Source organism: Marmota monax, unplaced genomic scaffold (genome assembly GCF_021218885.2).
Source record: "Marmota monax isolate L192 unplaced genomic scaffold, Marmota_monax_Labrador192_F-V1.1 WCK01_AAM20220418_F8-fsc00014, whole genome shotgun sequence".
In the NCBI taxonomy this organism is placed as follows: Eukaryota; Metazoa; Chordata; class Mammalia; order Rodentia; family Sciuridae; genus Marmota; species Marmota monax.
The window spans coordinates 31,532,493-31,548,935 of NW_026695222.1; the positions used below are offsets into that span (position 1 = coordinate 31,532,493).

At 62.9% G+C, this 16,443-nt stretch overlaps 2 long non-coding RNA genes across 4 annotated transcripts; both read right to left on the reverse strand.

Moving 5' to 3' along the window:
- Positions 1 to 4,428: 4,428 nt before the first annotated feature.
- On the reverse strand, positions 4,429 to 8,216 carry LOC124085786 (uncharacterized). Of its 3 annotated transcripts, XR_006849556.2 has the most exons (5): positions 8,080 to 8,216; positions 7,734 to 7,816; positions 7,082 to 7,226; positions 5,001 to 6,695; positions 4,429 to 4,917 (listed from the first exon to the last, which is right to left on the reverse strand). It is a non-coding gene; the product is annotated as an uncharacterized LOC124085786 (long non-coding RNA). The 3 variants fall into 3 exon arrangements; XR_006849553.2 differs by having other exon boundaries at positions 5,001 to 7,226; XR_006849554.2 differs by having other exon boundaries at positions 5,001 to 7,226; positions 7,734 to 7,916; positions 8,080 to 8,195.
- A 3,009-nt stretch (positions 8,217 to 11,225) lies between these two features.
- On the reverse strand, positions 11,226 to 15,146 carry LOC124085286 (uncharacterized). Its single transcript, XR_006849392.2, has 3 exons — positions 12,368 to 15,146; positions 11,811 to 11,913; positions 11,226 to 11,476 (listed from the first exon to the last, which is right to left on the reverse strand). It is a non-coding gene; the product is annotated as an uncharacterized LOC124085286 (long non-coding RNA).
- Between the last annotated feature and the right edge of the window lie 1,297 nt (positions 15,147 to 16,443).

Genomic DNA, 16,443 nt, shown 5'->3' on the forward strand with positions numbered 1-16,443 from the left:
GGCCAGGGCCAGCTGGCCAAGGCCCTCCAACACCGCCTGTGGCCGCACATGTGGACTTAGACGGGGCCTTCCGCCCCCCCTTCCCTCCCCGTTTCTTCTCCTTCTTTTCTGCTTATTGGCGTTTTCCGATTCTGATTCTGTCGACATGTGCGTTTGTGTCATGATTAAAAGGACACGTGGACAGCCGGCCCCCAGCTCCAGCCAAGTCAGATAAACAACCCGTCGAGTAAGCACGATTCGGAACGGAAGGACCAGCCTCCGCTGCCGAGGCTGCATTCTGGAGCCTCCTGTGCCAGGCCCCGCTCTGCTGCTGCCGTGCCCCTCGGAGCGTGGGTCTGGGCGCTCCGTCTGGCTGGGTGCCCCCAGCTAACACACCAAGCCCCGCTGGGCCAGGCCCCAGGCTACGGGTCCTGCAACCACATCTGGGGAGCTCCGCGTTCCCAGGTGAAAAGAAGACGGGAGGAAGCACCACCTGTCCCGCACATCAATGAAGGGACCACATCCGTCCAGCCCAGGACCTGGTGCCGGGCCTCCACCTCCCTGCAGATACCGTTGTACACACAGGGCCAGCAGCTCTACCTTCACAGTCCATCCCTGTCCCTCCAGCCCTTCCAGTGGCTGCTGAGGCCCTCTGTGACCTGCCTTCCCAGCCCGCCTAGCCCACACCCTTCTCTGGCTCTCTCAGCTCCTCCCCACCTCAGGGCCTTTGCATGTGCTCTGTCCTGCACTGGGATTCATTTTCATCCCAGCATGCCCAGGGCTAGGTGGGCCAGGTGCCCAGGGTGAGGGGAGCAAGGAGGCCCCCACTCGATGCCAGACGCCCTCGAGCAGGTCTGGGAGCAGATGCCTCCTGGCATCCCACACACTGGTGGCCTCTGATGCCCCACCTGACTCCAGTCCTGCACGCGCCAGATCCGGTTCCTCTCATTGTTCGGTCTCAGCTTAAATGACCCCAACCTCCACAAGGAGCCTCGCTGACCTCAGACGGCAACATCCCTGACACCTGTGTTTCTTCTGTGTGCCCATCTCTGCCCACTGGATGACAGGCTCTGCAAGGACCAGGACCGCCTGCCTCCTTCTCAGAGGTTTCCCCAGCGTGAAGCCAGCCCTCGGGGACGGGAGATGTCCATGGGGCAAAGAAGGCAGGATGAAGGACCAAGGACCAGTGGGGGGCAGAGGCGGGACTGGCCCCAGGTCGCCTGGCTCCCAGCCCTGCTTGGCCTGTCCTGATGGGGACCCGCTGCCCAAGGACAGGCCTCCCGGGGAAGCTTCTGGGCGGCAGGGGCTTGGCCACAGCCCGGGGTGCAGCCTGGGCGCCGGCCCCGCGGCCCCCCTTCCCTGCTCCACATTTTATTTTTAGCAGATTTGGGCACAGCCTCTCCTTAGGAGAAGTCCGAGAGCGCAGGGAGGCGGTTTTGGAATCCGGTGGGAAAGTAGGCCAGGCCGGCGCTGGCCGCGCTCCAGGCGATAAGGCCTCGGAGAGGTTAATAACGTGCGGCCGCGACAGAATTCATGACCGAGAGGAAGCAGCAATTAGGGATTGTGCAACTCGGGACAAGCCTCCCTCGCAGCTCATAAAAGCGGGGGGGGGGGGGGGGGGGGGGGAGGAGGCGACGCTGTCACCCTGGGGCTTGGGGGCCGGCTGGGGGGACTTGGGAGAAAGTCAAGCTCTCTGCTGGGGGTTCGCGCCCCTCTCCCCCATCACCCCTGGCCGGGGGAACCAGGGGCAGAGCGGACACCTCTGCAGCCAGCTCTTCTCAGGGCTGGGCCCGGAGCCGCCAGGGAGGCGGGCACTGCTGTGCGGGGAGTGGCCCAGCTGCCCTGCTTCCATGCCGCCTTGTCAACGGAAGAGGCTCTGATCACCAAGTGAACGGGCCACAAACATCCCTACCCTCTGTGACCGTCCCCTCCTGCCCTCCAGTTACTGGGGATTTTCAGTTTCTCCTGGGTTTATTTCTCTACTGCTTGGTGCTCCACGAGCACTGTTTGCTTTTATCATCAGTTAAAAAAACAAAAACCCTAGACTATTAAGTCTCCCCTTTCCTCTTGACAAGCTAGGTGAGCACCCACCGCAGGGCCTGTGCACTGTGGCCTCGGCCTGGAACGCTCTTCCTCTAGATCTCTCCATGGCTCCCCCTCACCTCCTTCAAGTCTTCTCTCAAACCTCGGTGTCCCATTAAGGTCTTGGCTGCCCGCCCTCTGGAAACAGAACCCCCCCCTTTTCCAGCCACCTTCCTGCTTCATCTTTATCAACAGCATTTATCACCAATTAACCCCTGCCATGCGGCTCATTTTAGATTGGTTCCCAGCAGGACATCAGTGCCAGCTGCAAAGGGTGTTGTGTCCATCTCGTCCTTGGCTGCAGCCCTAGTGTGGGGCACAGCGTGGGGAGGATGGGCAGACACTGCTGAGGGGGTGAATGGATGCTTCCTACTGGCAGGACGGACCGAAAACTGATCCCTTGCTGGTCTGGCTGGGGACTGCCTCGGAGTGTCCCACGGTCAAGCCCTTGATGCTGCTTGTGGGTTCAGAAATGGGGCAACAGGGCTGGTGGGCAGCTGGGGCTGGCCCAGTGTTCGCAGCTGGCCCTGTTCCCCTTGCTCGGGGCCCAGTTCGGATGGCAGTCCCTGCGCTTGGTCTTTCTGGGGAGCTCCTGGCCACTTCCACTGGGAGTCTGAACGTGGAGACCCCCGGCTGCACCTGTCGTGAGCATGCTCAGGCTGGGGGACAGGCGCCACAGTGGCGAGCACGCACCGCCACGCACCGCCACGCACCGCCACGCACCGCCACGCAAGTCCCTCCGGGCGGTCCCGCTCCAAGACCTAGCCTGGGCCGCCCAGGCACCCGTGGTCATGCGCACCGGCGGCACAGCATCGAGGGCTTGGCATGTGGGCGCTGCGGCCATCCACCCCGGCCGTCCACTCCCAGTGCACGGGGGCCAGCCCACACCCACGGTCACACACGCACGCCCACTGCAGCCACGCAAACCCCGGCCCTCTCCACGCTGCACCCAGACGCATCGCCACCCACCCCCCAGGAGCAGCCCCGCCCCCCGCAGGCCGGCCACGGTGCCGGCCTGACCCCGCCGCACCCCTGACCTCTCCGCTCCAAGAGCCCCGCATGGGCCAACCGCACCGGCCAGCGCCCGGCAGCGGCTGCGTGATGCCCACGTCAGTCCTGACTGTGCCGCCTCGGGGCACGTCTGCCGGCGCCTCTGTCCGGGCACCCGCCCACTTCCTCCCCTCCGTGGGCGGGTGGCCTGCTGACATCAGGCGTTTCTGGGCCTGCCTGGCACCCAGTGGAGAGGAAGGAAGCCATCGGCCGCCGGGGAGCCGACCCCAGGGCCCGGACCAGCCTGTGGCTGCGCTCCCCGGGTCCCTGCAGCCACATCTGCCTGCCCTTCCCTCACAGGCCACCGCGGCCGCCACTCAAGAGGGACTGGGCTCTCCAGAGGAGGGCCAGAGCGTCCCCTTCCATCCCTGAGGATAGCAAGGCCCACGCCCAGTGTCCGTGGAGCACAGCTGCAGGTTGACCCTGCCCCTGGGTCCCCAAAGCAGCCCCGGGTGGCGGGCACACGGCCCTCCCGTCTGGCAGGGGAAGACGCAGGTGCAGGCAGGCTCGGGTGCTGGTTCGTCCTGTTCTGTGAGCCTCCCCACCCAGCCTCCGCCGCTGTCATCTAGGGCCGGTGCTGGCGGAGCTTCCAGAGCCCCTGCGACAGCCCAGGAAACCGCCCGGGCTGGGGCAGGGAGGGCAACGCCGCCTTCACCGGGCGCAGAGCACTTCTGCAGCTGCCAGTGTCCTCCTTCATGTGCCGAGGCCTTGGGTGGGACCCGAGGGGGGAAGGGCCTTGAGTTGGCTCTGGGTCCCCAGCGGGGCTGTGTGGGGCTCTTGGTGGCACAGAACCCGTGTTGACAAGAGCAACGAGCCCTTCTTTGTTTTCATAATAAGTGACAGAAAGTCACCGACATGCGGATTCCGTCTGATGAGCTTCGACAGATGCCCAGGATCACAGGACGAGAGCACGCGGAGCCCAAGGCCCCTCGGCCCCAGCAAGCAGCCCCCACCGCCAGGTGCCCATCATGGCCGCAGGTCGCTTCCCCCCCCCCCCCCCCCCCCCCGCCAGCTCCCGCGTCTCAGCACAACACCCGCCAGACGCGCTGCTTGTGCAGAGGCCATCAGGTGCTCCTTGCTGCTGCCCAGTGGGGTCACCGTGAGAACAGCCCGTGGGGGCCATCAGCCCCTGAGTGGCCCTCTGGGCTTCCGGCTGCTGGGAACGTGGGTCAAAGCTGCCCGCTGGGGCTGCAGGGACGCAGGCGGGAAGGAGACCACAGAGGCCCTGGCAGCCGCCATGAGGGGAGATGAGGACCCCGAGGCGCGGGGGCAGCCCCTGGCCCTGGGCACGTGTGACAGTGGAAAGCTGGCCAGAGCAACAGCAGCAGCAGCAGCCTGCATTTATTAGACACCTACTGAGTTCCTGGCCTGGTTGTAGGCACTCTGCCTGGGCCACGCCACCAGTCCTCCCGAAACCCCATCATCTCCCCTCACAAGTGGGGAACCCGAGGCACGGGTATGCGTCACCCCTCCAGGACACGTGGCTGGTGGAGGGGAGACCTGGTGTGACTCGGGCATCCAGCATCGTCATGTTCCTCAACCACAGGCCGAGTCTGGTTTGGGTCCCAGTGGGGCAGGTCTGGTCGGGCCTGGAGCGATTTCCGTTTCATGGTCTTCTCCCCACCTGACGGCGGCTGCCGTGGCCTGGTCAGTTCAGGACTGCAGGGCCAGGTGCTGGGAGCAGGCAGCAGGGTCGAAGGCCAAGAGCAGGAGTCCTGATTCAGCTCATGAATCCTAGCCAGGATGCGTCCAAGCTGTGTGACTTTGGATCAGTTACTTAACCACTCTGAATGTCCCCTTCCTCACCTGTAAGACCAGAGACAATGACAAGGATGATGACCTGATGGGGACCGGAGGACTTGGCAGGGAGGACTGGGGGTGACATTTACCTGCTATGGGCCCTGCCTGGGGCCTCTCATGCTTAATCCAACTTCATAGCACCTTGCAGACAGAGGCCACGTGGGCCCCATTTACTCATAGAGAAATAGAGGCTCTGAATACCGTGTCCACAAGAACGTCCAGGCACTCCGTCCTGCTGCCCATCTGCCTAGAACTCGGGCTTGAATGTCCAGCCACAGAGGAACGTGCTGGGTGGGGACCTGGGAAGAGCAGAGCCCCTTGTTCCCCCACAGTCCCCTTGGCCTCAAAAATGGCGCCTCTGTCCTTCTAGGCCCGGCCAAAAGCCTCAGTGTCCTGCTTCTCCAGCCCCACCCCACCCCTTCCAGGACCACACAGCCACACCCTGCCAGCGCTCCCCCGTGCTGCCTCCGCTCCGCCATCGTCTCACTACCTGAAGGAAGTCAAGTCCCACCCCTCCTCTTCTCAGCATCTTCCTGAGGCTCCCAGGTGGCCCAGAAAGACAAGGTCCTGGTTGTCCCCAGGTCTGGGGTGGCTGCTGTTCCCACGTCCCCTGCCTGTGTGCTGGCTCCCTTCAGACACGCTAGCCTCCTGCTCCCAGAACACACTGGGCACTCCGTGGCCTCAGGGCCTTTGCACCTGCTCTTTCCTCTCCCTCTCTCCCTTCCCAGAGGTAGCCAATGAGCACCCTGCCCCAGCTCCTCAGGCCTTTCCCAACTGTGAACGTGTCCAGGGGCCTCCTGGAACACCCTGGAAGTCAACAGGTCCCCTTCATCAGTGCTCCATGCCCTCTCCTTCCTTCTCTCCAAGTCGCCCAACCTCAGTTAACACACAACAGTTTGCACTTATTAAGATCATCGTCGAGACGGTTCTGAGCGTCTCTGCCCCTGTGCTCCGCGGCTCGGCTGGCCCGGGTGCCCGAGTGCCTTCCGCACCCCTCCTGCTCCTGAGTGCTGGCCTAACTGACATCTGTCCAATCAAGACTGGCGACAGGTCTAGCAAGGGGCCGCCCAGGTCACGAGGCTAGGGCATGGGGCGGGGGGGGGGGCTCTGAACCCAGGCTGTGCCCTTAGCCTGCTGGGGCCCGCTCCAGGTCAGCACCCCAGGGACGATGGCTGTGTCACAGTCTTAGGGCAACAATCCCATCCCCCCACCCAGGAGAGCCATTGGCCAGGAGAGAGAGGTCAGGCGGGCTGTGGCCTCCAGCCACCAGGAGGTGACTCATCCTTCCCGTGATGACAGGTGACATTCCTCCTGGTGCCCAGGGGGACTTTGGCCTGAGATAAAGGGAGCTGGCCTCCTGCTTCTGGGAAGAGGAGGACAAACAGGTGGGCGAGGCCTCCTGGCCACTGTCGGGGGTCTGCAGGTCTGGGCTGGGGGTCGTGAGCGGGCAGCCGGTCTGGCTGGTCCACTGTGTCTCCCGCGGGTCAGACCGGGCGTGAGTCCCGCCATCTGGAGAACGGAGCCTTCCCCGAAAGCCGACTCCCTTCAAGGGTCCCTCCACCTGCCCCCGTGTGGCCCAGAGGAGGGCGGCAGACGCTGATTCGGCCAGGAGAGGCCGGGCCAGGCTCCAGCTATAGTTCGGTTCTCCTAGAGGAAGGCTGAGCTGCAGGAGGGACACTGGTCACAGAGTCCCGGGGAGTCCCTGCATCTCCTCGTCTCCGGAGGGCTTTTGGCGGCAAGGAAAGCACAACAGGTCCCAGCGGCCGCGTGCAGGTCACTGTCACCTGGTGCCAGAGACGCGGGCTGAGCAGGCCCCAGCCGCTGACTTGCTCCGAGATGTCCCCAAGGGCCAGTTTCCCTGTCGGTCTCCCTCTCTGGGATGTGACTTCCAAAGTGCTCTTGGCTGCCTGGCACCTGTGCTCAGCCAGGGCAGGAGGGCAGGGAAGGGCCAGGAGGGCCCAGCTCAGGGGCTTGGTGACCTCCTCGGAGCCCTGCCCAGGAGACTTCTCTCTCGCAGGCCCAGGCTGCAGGGAGGCTGGGAGGGGGTGGGGTTGCCTGGCACGTTGCACCCACTCAAAATCGGGGTCCAGTCAGTGAGGAAGAGGGAGCAGAAGAGACCCGAGCCCTGGTGGCGTCTGCCCTGGCTTGTTTTGCCATCTGGATAACAGACCTGAGTGCCTCCGCGGCTTGCTTAGCAGTCCCCCTGGTCCCACGTGCTGAGAGGTGTGCCTTGTCACTGAGATCCGCTGCAGGTTTCCAGGGGTGGAGGGACGTGGTCTATGTGCCAACCCTGCCTTCACAGATGTTCTGTTTTCCTGCCAAATGTTCCCCATTATGAACGACCTTGCGGGCGGCTCTCCTGCAGCGCCCTCGGGTTGGTATGTTTGCTCTGGTTCCAGGGACTGCACCCAGGGGCACTTACCCACCGAGCCGCACCCCCAGCCCTTTTTATATTTTATTTAGAGACAGGGTCTCGCTGAGCTGCTTAGGGCTTCGATAAGTAGCTGAGCCTGGCCTCCGACTTGCAATCCTCCTACGTCAGCCTCCCAAGTTGCTGGGATGATAGGGGTGGCCACCACGCCCGCTCATGCAGCCTTGGGCATTTCTACAACACTGGCCCCGGGGGGCAGGCAGGGGTGTCCATTGCAAGAGCTGGGAGATGCTCCCGGTCCCCCCAGGGCTTTGCCAGATGCATCCCCAGCCAGGGTCCTGCTCCCTCCTGCCAGCCACCTTCCCCGGTGACAGGAAAGCCATTGCTTTGTTACTGTCCCACTTCCCTCCTTGGTGTGGACCCCGTCCGCAGGCCTTGGCTGTGTGCTTACTGAGCTGCTGCGCGCCTTTTCTGGTCACTGTTTTCTTTATCCCTTTCTTCGTTTCAGCCTTTCTCTGCGAGGTGTGAATCACGCTGCGGAGGACGGTAACGGTCACAGTGTGCGCACAACCTGCTGGCCCTCCTGGCCGTCCCTCACCTTGGTGCTGGCCGCGTTTCGGGTCAGCTCTCCCCACTGCAAGGAATCGTCCTGTGCGTTGTGGGGTGTCCAGCTGCACCCTGGCGTCTGCCTAGGTACTGCAGCACCCCTTCCCCAGTTGTGACCCCTGCAGATGCCCCTGGCCACTGGCCCTGTCTCCTGGGAGGCCAGCCTGCCTGGTTGAAGAGCCCTGACTTACCGTGTCAGCGCAGCCACCTGGGCCAGCCTCAGCACCTCATCTCTAGTTGCAGATGTGCCCCCCCCTTGGCTTCCAATCGGAGACCCTCCCTCTCCTACTGGGGGGACGTGGGGGGCGTCACCACTGAGCCTCAGTCTCCCCAGCTGTGAAATGGGGATGAGGACCAGAGGTGATGGAGGCGACAGTAGCTCGCGGCCCCCCCCCCGCCCCCCGCCCCTTGCCCCGATGACGTCACTGGGAGCCACCTGGCCTCCAGTGAGGCCTACTGTGTGCAGGGCGCTGGGCGCTGCGTGAGTGAGAGAGGGACAGACAAGGTCCCCTGAGCCGCGGAGAAGCCAGAGCAGACAGAAGGGCGGTCCTCGTGACCCTCGTGTCCGACTGGGTCCTGTGCCCGGACAGACGCCTGGGTGGGGGATGGGCTTTAGAGACAGAGAGGAGGGGACCCGTGAGCCCAAGGGACCAGTGAGCAGAGGGAGCGCAGAGGCGGCCTGAGGGCAGGGCCAGCGCTGGCCTGGGCGCAGCAGGCCTTGGCTCTCTGGGGAGCGGGAGGCAGGTGCGGTGGGCGGGGCAGGAGAGGAGTGGGCGGGGCAGGAGAGGTGGGCGGGGCAGGAGAGGAGTGGGCGGGGCAGGAGAGGTGGGCGGGGGCAGGAGAGGAGTGGGCCGCGCAGGAGACGTGGGCGGGGCAGGAGAGGTGGGCGGGGCAGGAGAGGTGGGCGGGGCAGGAGAGGTGGGCGGGGCAGGAGAGGTGGGCGGGGCAGGAGAGGTGGGCGGGGCAGGAGAGGTGGGCGGGGCGGGCGGGGCAGGAGAGGAGTGGGCGGGGCAGGTGCGGTGGGCGGGGCGCGGCAGCAGGTGAGGTCTGAGGCCCAGGGTGGCCTGAGTGGAGGGGGCCGGGGCAGGTGACGGTGGCCTGGAAAAGCCAGGCGGGCCTTTGGACTGTGCCCTGCGGGTAAAGGGGAGCCCTGGGCGCTCCAGCAGGACAGGGTGATTAGGTTGCTTCTGTCCTGCTGAGGGCCAGGCGCTGACCTGATTCCCACAGGGCGGGGCCAGCGAGGGCTCCATGGAGCCGGTCCGAAGAGCTTCCCCAGCCAGGGGCAGGCCTGGGCAGCAGGGGGAGGCCGGAGGGGCCGGTGGAGGTCGCCAGGGAAGGAGGAGAAGGGCGGGGCGGGGGAGGGAGGGGGCGTCTGGAGGGCCAGCCGGTGGGCAGAGAGGAGGACTGGGGAGGCCGAGGAGGAGAAGAGGCTGAGGTCAAACATGGCGCCTTGGCCTGCATGTCCTTAGGCCCGCCACGTGGAGATGGGGAGCGGGGACTTGGACACGGGTCCGGCTCCCAGGGACTCCCTGGACAGTTAGTCGTGGCCTTCCCGTGTGGAGGGCTGCCCAGACCCCCGCTGGAGCTTGCAGAATGCCAGCCTCCAGCACCTAGTATACGCCAGGACCTGTGCTGTGGTCCCGTGGTTACCCCCTCCCACAAGCCTTCTTCCCGTGGATTTGTTTGCCAGGTGTGCACCTACCCAGGTGATCAGGGAAAGGGAACATTCCCCTTCCCAGCCTCAAAGGCAGTGGTGTGGTCTAGGCCAATTGTTGTGATTTTTTTCCCACCATCAGTGATTGATCTGAACATGTGATCGATCTGAACCATTGGGAAGTCCGTAGGGGAATCTCTCATAAAAGGAGATGCATGGAAGGAAATATCCCTCCTCTTCTTTGCTTGATATTATCATGTCTGCATGTGATGCCTGGAACTGCAGCAGCCATATGGAAACCTTGAGGAGAGGCATCTATAATTAATGACAGGCCAGGAAAATGGGAAGGGTGTGAGTCCTTGGTTACGGCTTCAGGCTTCCAAACTGAACAGCCCTGTTAGCTGAAATCATAAATCCTCTCTCTCTCTCTCTCTCTCTCTCTCTTTTTTCTACCTTTAGTCAAGAGTTCTTTTTATTGGGCTGAAGACATTCTAACTAAAAAGGGCTTCCTATGCATTATCTCATTTAACCCTCTCACTGGTTCCTTTTGAGGCTGATTTTACGAGTGAAGAAATGGAGATCCAGGGCAGTTAAGTGATTTTCCCAAGGTCACAAAGACAGGCAGTTGCCCGCTGGTCTAATTTGAGAGGGCAGCTGGGCTCTTAGAAGCCTCCGTCTCCTCTCAGAAGTCTTTCCTTCACACGTTTTTAATAGGAAACCATGACCCTGTTCTTAGTTTTCCCTGGAAAACTGTTGTTACTTTTGGTGGGAGCTGTGGGGGGCTGCGTTGCTCTGCACAGTGAACGGCCTTGACCTCTGTTTCTGGGTCCCGCGTTCTGAGGCCTCCGTTGGCTGCACAGTGTCATCAAGTCATTTCCTATGTAAACAGCTGTCTGGCAGCGCGTCAGCGAGTCACAGTGAAAATGAAACCTCCTTCCCAGCCTGCAACCTGCCCCTCATTGAGGAAGGATGGGGGTGATGAAGGAGCTGGCTCAGAGCTTATCAGGAGGCGGGAACAAAGGACGCGGTTAAGTGGGTTTGTCCTTAAAGTGACTTCCTAGTGTAATTCATGAGCTGCTGGCCAGAACATTAGGCACATCCTTCGAAAGCACAAGGGAACCCAAGGAAGGGAGGAGGGGAGGAGGGAAAGGAGAGAAGCTTCCATCCTTGTCCCTTGTGGGATCCTTAGGAAGGGTTAATATGCTTCATATACAAAGAGTTTTGGGGAAACAATAGGAAATGGCAAACCCCTTATTATAAAATCAACTATTTACCGAGGTGAATGCAAATGTGAAGACAAGCTCTGCTCTGCCAGGAATCAAGGAAATGCAATCAGAGCTGCAGTGACTCATCATTCCTACCTATCAGATTGGCAAAGACCAAAAAAAAAAAAAAAAGTGGGTGTGGGGAATGGACCTTCTCATTGTGTGCTGAAGGGGCCACCCAAGGGCCTGGGGCAGAGCAGCGGGGTCCAGCATGGTGCTCAGTGACCAGAAGTGTTAAAGCAACCTAGAAATGGACCTGTGGGCACTTATCCCAGCAGATAGCAGGTGTTCTCCAGGACAGGTGTCCACGGCAGGCAGCATTGTTTATAAAAGTTAAAGACTGGGGCGGGGGATGGGAAATGCCCGCTACAGAGGGTTCGGCCAGCTCCCCGGGTGCCCGTGTGATGAAATCCCTATTAAATCGTACTGATTAAAATTGCACCAACCATATTGAAAGTAATAATTTAAAAAGGCACTACAGAGCGCGCGGGGACCTCTTGTAAGACGACTCTTCTGTGCACAAACCAAGCGTGTGTTGGGTCTCGTGCATGCGCAAGGCGGTGCCCCAAGGAGGAGGCTGCAGGGGCCCTCATGCGGCCTGGTCAGGGCGGCGACATGCAGGGTCCTCACAGTTCTCTGCATGAGGGGCTTGGCCATCGTTACCCGAGCCTGTTTTTTTGTTTTGAAACAAAGTTACTGATCCATGAACATGACTCTGTGACCTCCCTGGTACTAACCAGGAGTGCCCAGTTGTGCTTGTTCGTTTCTACCTGCTCGGGATTTATGGTCCAATAAGCCGGGCACAGTGGGGCAGCTGCTCAGGAGGCTGAGGCAGGAGGATCGCTAGTTCAAAGCCAGCCCCAGCCTCAGCCTCCGTGAGGCCCTAAGCAACTCAGGGAGACCCCGTCTCTAAATACAACACAAAATAGGGCTGGGGTGTGGCTCAGTGGTCAAGTGCCCCTGAGCTCAATCCCTGGTACCAAAAACAAATAAAAATACGTACTTGATTCACCTCGTCGTCGTGGGATGGCGAACACAGGCCCGGGAGGTTTCGGGGGCAAGAAGACCTCACATCCTTCAGAGGGCAGAGCTCCCCCACCCGGAACCTGAGGCGGGGTCCAGGGTGCTCAGAGGACGGTGGCTCCCGAAGAGGCCAGAGCTTGAGGAGCCACTCCCGGGGGTTCCTTCCTGCAGCCCCGCCAGCCTCAGGCATGTCCCCCCCCCCAGGTGGCCGTAGGGGGTCAGCACAGCCCCAGGCGGGGCCTCAGGTGGAATCCAGCCTGCCTGAGGCATTCGGGTGGGCAGATGACGCCCAGGCCCATTGTCCCCTGTCCTCATTCCTGTTCCCACAAAAAGCCAGGGAGCCTGGGCCTTCCCAGGAGCCGTAGGGCAGGTGGGATGGGGTGCGCCATCCCACAAAGCCTCCCCCAGCCTGGCAGGAGGCCCCAAGGGGAGGCTAAGTGCAATTTGTAAACAAAACAAAACAAAAATAAATAAATGAATAAATCGATAAATAAATAATAAAAACACAACAAACTGTAGTTGGTGGACGGGACTCACCTACCACAGGTGCCGGGGTCCAGGCCTCTTTCTATGAACATCAGAGAGGTTGGGTCACTTGCCCAATGCTGCACAGCTCAGAAGGGCAGAGCTGAGACTTCCGCCCAGGCCCTGGCTCCAGGCCTGTGCTGCGGGTCCCCAGGCTGCTCCGGGGACGCTGAGGGAGGGTTCGTCCCCAGGGCCTGGGCAGCCTCGCCTGGTGTGGGGCTCGGAACTGAAGCTGGAGGTTTGGGCGCCATGGGTCCCTGGGTGGGCAGAGGCTGGCGACGGGGCAGGCTGGGGGCTGGGCTGCCTTTTGCCCAGGCCTTGCCCAGGTGTCCCCTTGGCCTGCTGTGAGCCCCGGGGGGAGGGGTGGGGGGGAGGACGGGCTCTTCAAGGTCGTCTCCCTGGGCTGGTGGCTCCGGCCTCTCACTCCCGCTGAAGGTCGGGTGCACTGAAGCTCCCGAGCACAGAGAGGCCCAGGGATTGGCCGGAGGCCACCCAGGGTGTTGGGGTCAGTCAGGCCACACCGAGGGAGCTGGGTAGGGGGGCGGGACAGGTCCTGGTGGCTTCTCGGGCTGGAAGGAGTGGCCTCCGTGTTCCTCTCAACCCCACCTCCTGGCCACATCCACCAGCCACCAGCTTTGGGCCCCAACGGTCTCTCACATGCAGCCAGTGTCCTCACCTCTGGGCCTCCCCCAGGGTCCTGTGTGGCCACCTCCAGGGCCAGGCCTCACGCTCTCCTGCCTGGACGGGCCTCTGACCTTCCCACTTCCAGCCTCACCTGAGTCTCTGCCCAGGCAGCCGAGGGATCCCGGAGCACAAGGTGGTGTCCCCCTCTGCCTACCACCTTCCATGGCTCCCAACTCACTCAGGGAAACATGCGAACTCCCCCACCGGGCACGAGGCCCCGCCAGCTCATTGTCCACCATCCAGCACCTGACCCTGCTGACCTGCAGCTCCAGCCCAACCAAGTGACCTGCAGTTTCTGTCCAGCCTCCCGTCCTCTCTCCAGGCTCTACCCAGAGGCTGTGCACAGATTTTCTCTCTTCTTCATTTAAAGGTCAAGGTGGGGTTCTCGTGACACGAGACGAAGCATTTTAAAGTGAGGGGGCCAGGCCAGTGGCAGAGCCTGTCATCCAGTCCCTCAGGAGGCTGTGGCAGGAGGATTGCAAGTTTGAGGCCAGCCTCAGCAACTTAGTGAGACTCCATCTCAAAATAAGAAATAAAAATGAAAAAGTGCTGGGTGCAGCTCCGTGGAGACCATCCCTGGGGTCACCCCCAGGACAGAGAGGAGAAAGAAAGAGAATGAGGAGGCCACATAACCTGGTGGTGCAGCAGGCACAAAGGTCCTGGGGTGGAAGCGGGCCGAGTGGGCTCTGGAGCCACACAGGGCGCCAGCTGAGGTGTGGAGATGACCGGGGCCTTGGAGACTGTGCTAGGCCCCGGGGGACATCCAAGATAGGGGGAGCCTTTGGGGGATTTTCCCCAGGGGAGGGCGTCACCTGCCCCTGTGTGGAGGAGGGACACTGGGGAGAGGGCAGGAGCGGGGAGCCCAGGAGGAGCCACCGCCGTGGTCCTGGGAGCGTGAATTGGGGAGGCGGCGCCGGGCAGTCAGGGCCTCCTCAGCGGAGGTCAGAGGGGACAAAGCCAGAGACCCGTGTCCCGGCAGGGCGTGTGCCTGCTTGGAGAGCCGGGTTCCAGTCCTGCTGCAGCGGGCAGAGCCGCGGCGCCCCCCGGGGCAGGAATGGGAAGGACCTGGGGCCAGCTCAGTGTCAGAGATCAGAAGGACCTGGGGACAGCTTGGTGGCAGCGGCCTCCGGTGGACATCGGCACTTTATTATGGTACTTTAGGCACAAGAGGGGCCACCTGTTCTCGGCTCCCAGGGGAAGGGCTGCTTGGACTTCAAGTCCCCTGGGACCTGCCCACCATGCAGGCCACACCCGGCTCTGGGGGCTCCTGGGGACCATCCTCCCCCAATGCCGCTGTGGAAGGGGCCGTGCGGGGAGCCCCTCTGCCCACAGCCGCCCACGCTCTGCCCGCGGGAGGAGGACCTGCCTCCAGGGCCAGCCTCGGGCCCAGCATGGCCCCTTTTGGAGCCGGGGCCTCTGAGCCAGGCAGCTGGCCCCTCAGGTGGGGACACAGAGCCCAGGCCAGGCCCTGTCGAGGTCCCCGGCCCTCAGGCACAGCCACGCCGTTTGCCAACCCAGAAGGGGGACCCGATGGCGTGATGAGGTGACCGTGAAGCCCTGGTCTGGGATTAACCAGGGGGACGGGGACAGCAGTGTCCGCCGGCCCGCAGCAGCTGGGCCGGCCCAGGAAGGGGAGGCTGCCCTCGGACTCTGGCTGGAGGAGGGGTGGCCCCCGGCCGTCGTCTGTCCCTCTCCTCTCTGTGCCTCTGAGTCCCAACAGCAGCAGGGGCAGGTGGGACCCGTCTTGCCTCACCTGTTGCCTGGGAACTGCTCCTGCTCCCAGACCTCCTGAGCCGGCCTCAGCCCAGGACCACAGCCAGAGTCCCCATCGCCAACCCTGTCCCCGTGCCTCTCCTGCTTCCTCCTTGGCTCTCAGTCGCTCACAGGTGACCCTCTGTGCTGCCGCAGCCCTGGAGGGTCCCCAGCAGTGCCCATGGCCCAGCACATGGCGTCTCTCATGGGTCTGTGAAACACGGGGTCTCCGTTGCTTTGTCTCCATGTCATGGACCCAGAAACCCGGCAGGTCAAGGGGCCACCCCGGGTGGGCGGCGGGCGGCCATTGCCTGGGTTACCCGCGGCTCTGCCTCCCCCTGGCGGGTGTCTCCAGGCCCCGCCCCCTCTGCCATATAATGGAGGCCACGCCCACTGCTCACGGTCACCTTCGGGGTGACCAGGCCAGGCGCCACTAAACGCCAGAGGCGGAGCCCCCAAAACACTTGAGATACCGCGGGGCGAGAGCTGGGGCCACTCCCCAGGTGGGCAGCCGGGCGGAGTCTTGTGCCCACGTCTGGGCCGCCCCAGAGGCCCCCCGGGCTGTGGCCATATGCTGGGGGCAATGCCGAGCAGGGGACGTGGCCACAGCCCGAGAGGCTCCCAGGAGAGGCCGGTGGGAGAGGCCCCTGGAGACCCCCCTGGGGCGGCTGAACCTGGCCAGGCCGGCTCCGGGCTCCTGCCCTCCTCGGTGAAGCTGGCCTGGCCTCAGACGCTCTCGTGGAGAAGGCCACGGCCATAGGGCCTGCTTCAGAGGAGGCCACACGTCCAGCCTGTGCCCACGACAGCCCTGGGACTCCTCCAGGCACATGGAAAAGGGCACTGACGTCCCCCTGGGCTGCTGGGCCAGGAGGGTGGTGGACGGAGGCCCAGCTGTGGGGATGGCAGCTGGAGTGACAAGCCGGGGGTGTTAGGGTGCTGGGGGCCGCTCCGCTCGGTGCTCCGCGGACACTGATTTATTCAGTCCTCCAGAGAGACGGGAATCATGATCTCACTAGAGCACCTGGATCCAGCTGTGCCTGAAGCAAGTCATCCTTGGAATTTTTTTTTTATGTGACCTAATAAATTCTTCTGCTTAAACTGGTTTAGTTGGGTTTTGCCCCTCGCGACTGAGGGAGCCCTGACTAATCCTCCTGCCTTCCGGACATTACCTGAGCTCCTATCTCTCCATCATTACCGTAGCTGCTGCCCGCCGCGCCCACTAACTGTTCTGCCCACCTGACTCACAGGCTCCTCTTGGTCCCTCCTTCCCACACACCCTGCGTGGGACAGTGGACCTGGGGCGGGACGTGCACACCCCTGTTCCAGGAAGGGGGTCCACGGTTCCCTTGGCCCCAACAGAGGCCTGGGGACCAGCGTGTGATGACCAGCTCACCCGCCCGGCCAGCCTGGCTGCTCTGTGTAATGGTGACCTCCCCTCGTTCCCCCCAACTGGCGCCCAGCCTCCCCTGCCCTGAACCCCCGCAGCAGGTGTGTGGTGCCTGCTGGGACGGTCACTACTGCCCTGGCCCCTGCGCTAACCCCCAGATGCTTGGCCTCCGCCTCCAGCCCCGGCCCCCACAGGCCACCGTCCACGGGCCACAGGAGTCCTGTGAGACCTGGGCCGGGCGGGGTCTGCTGCTGCCCGGAACCTG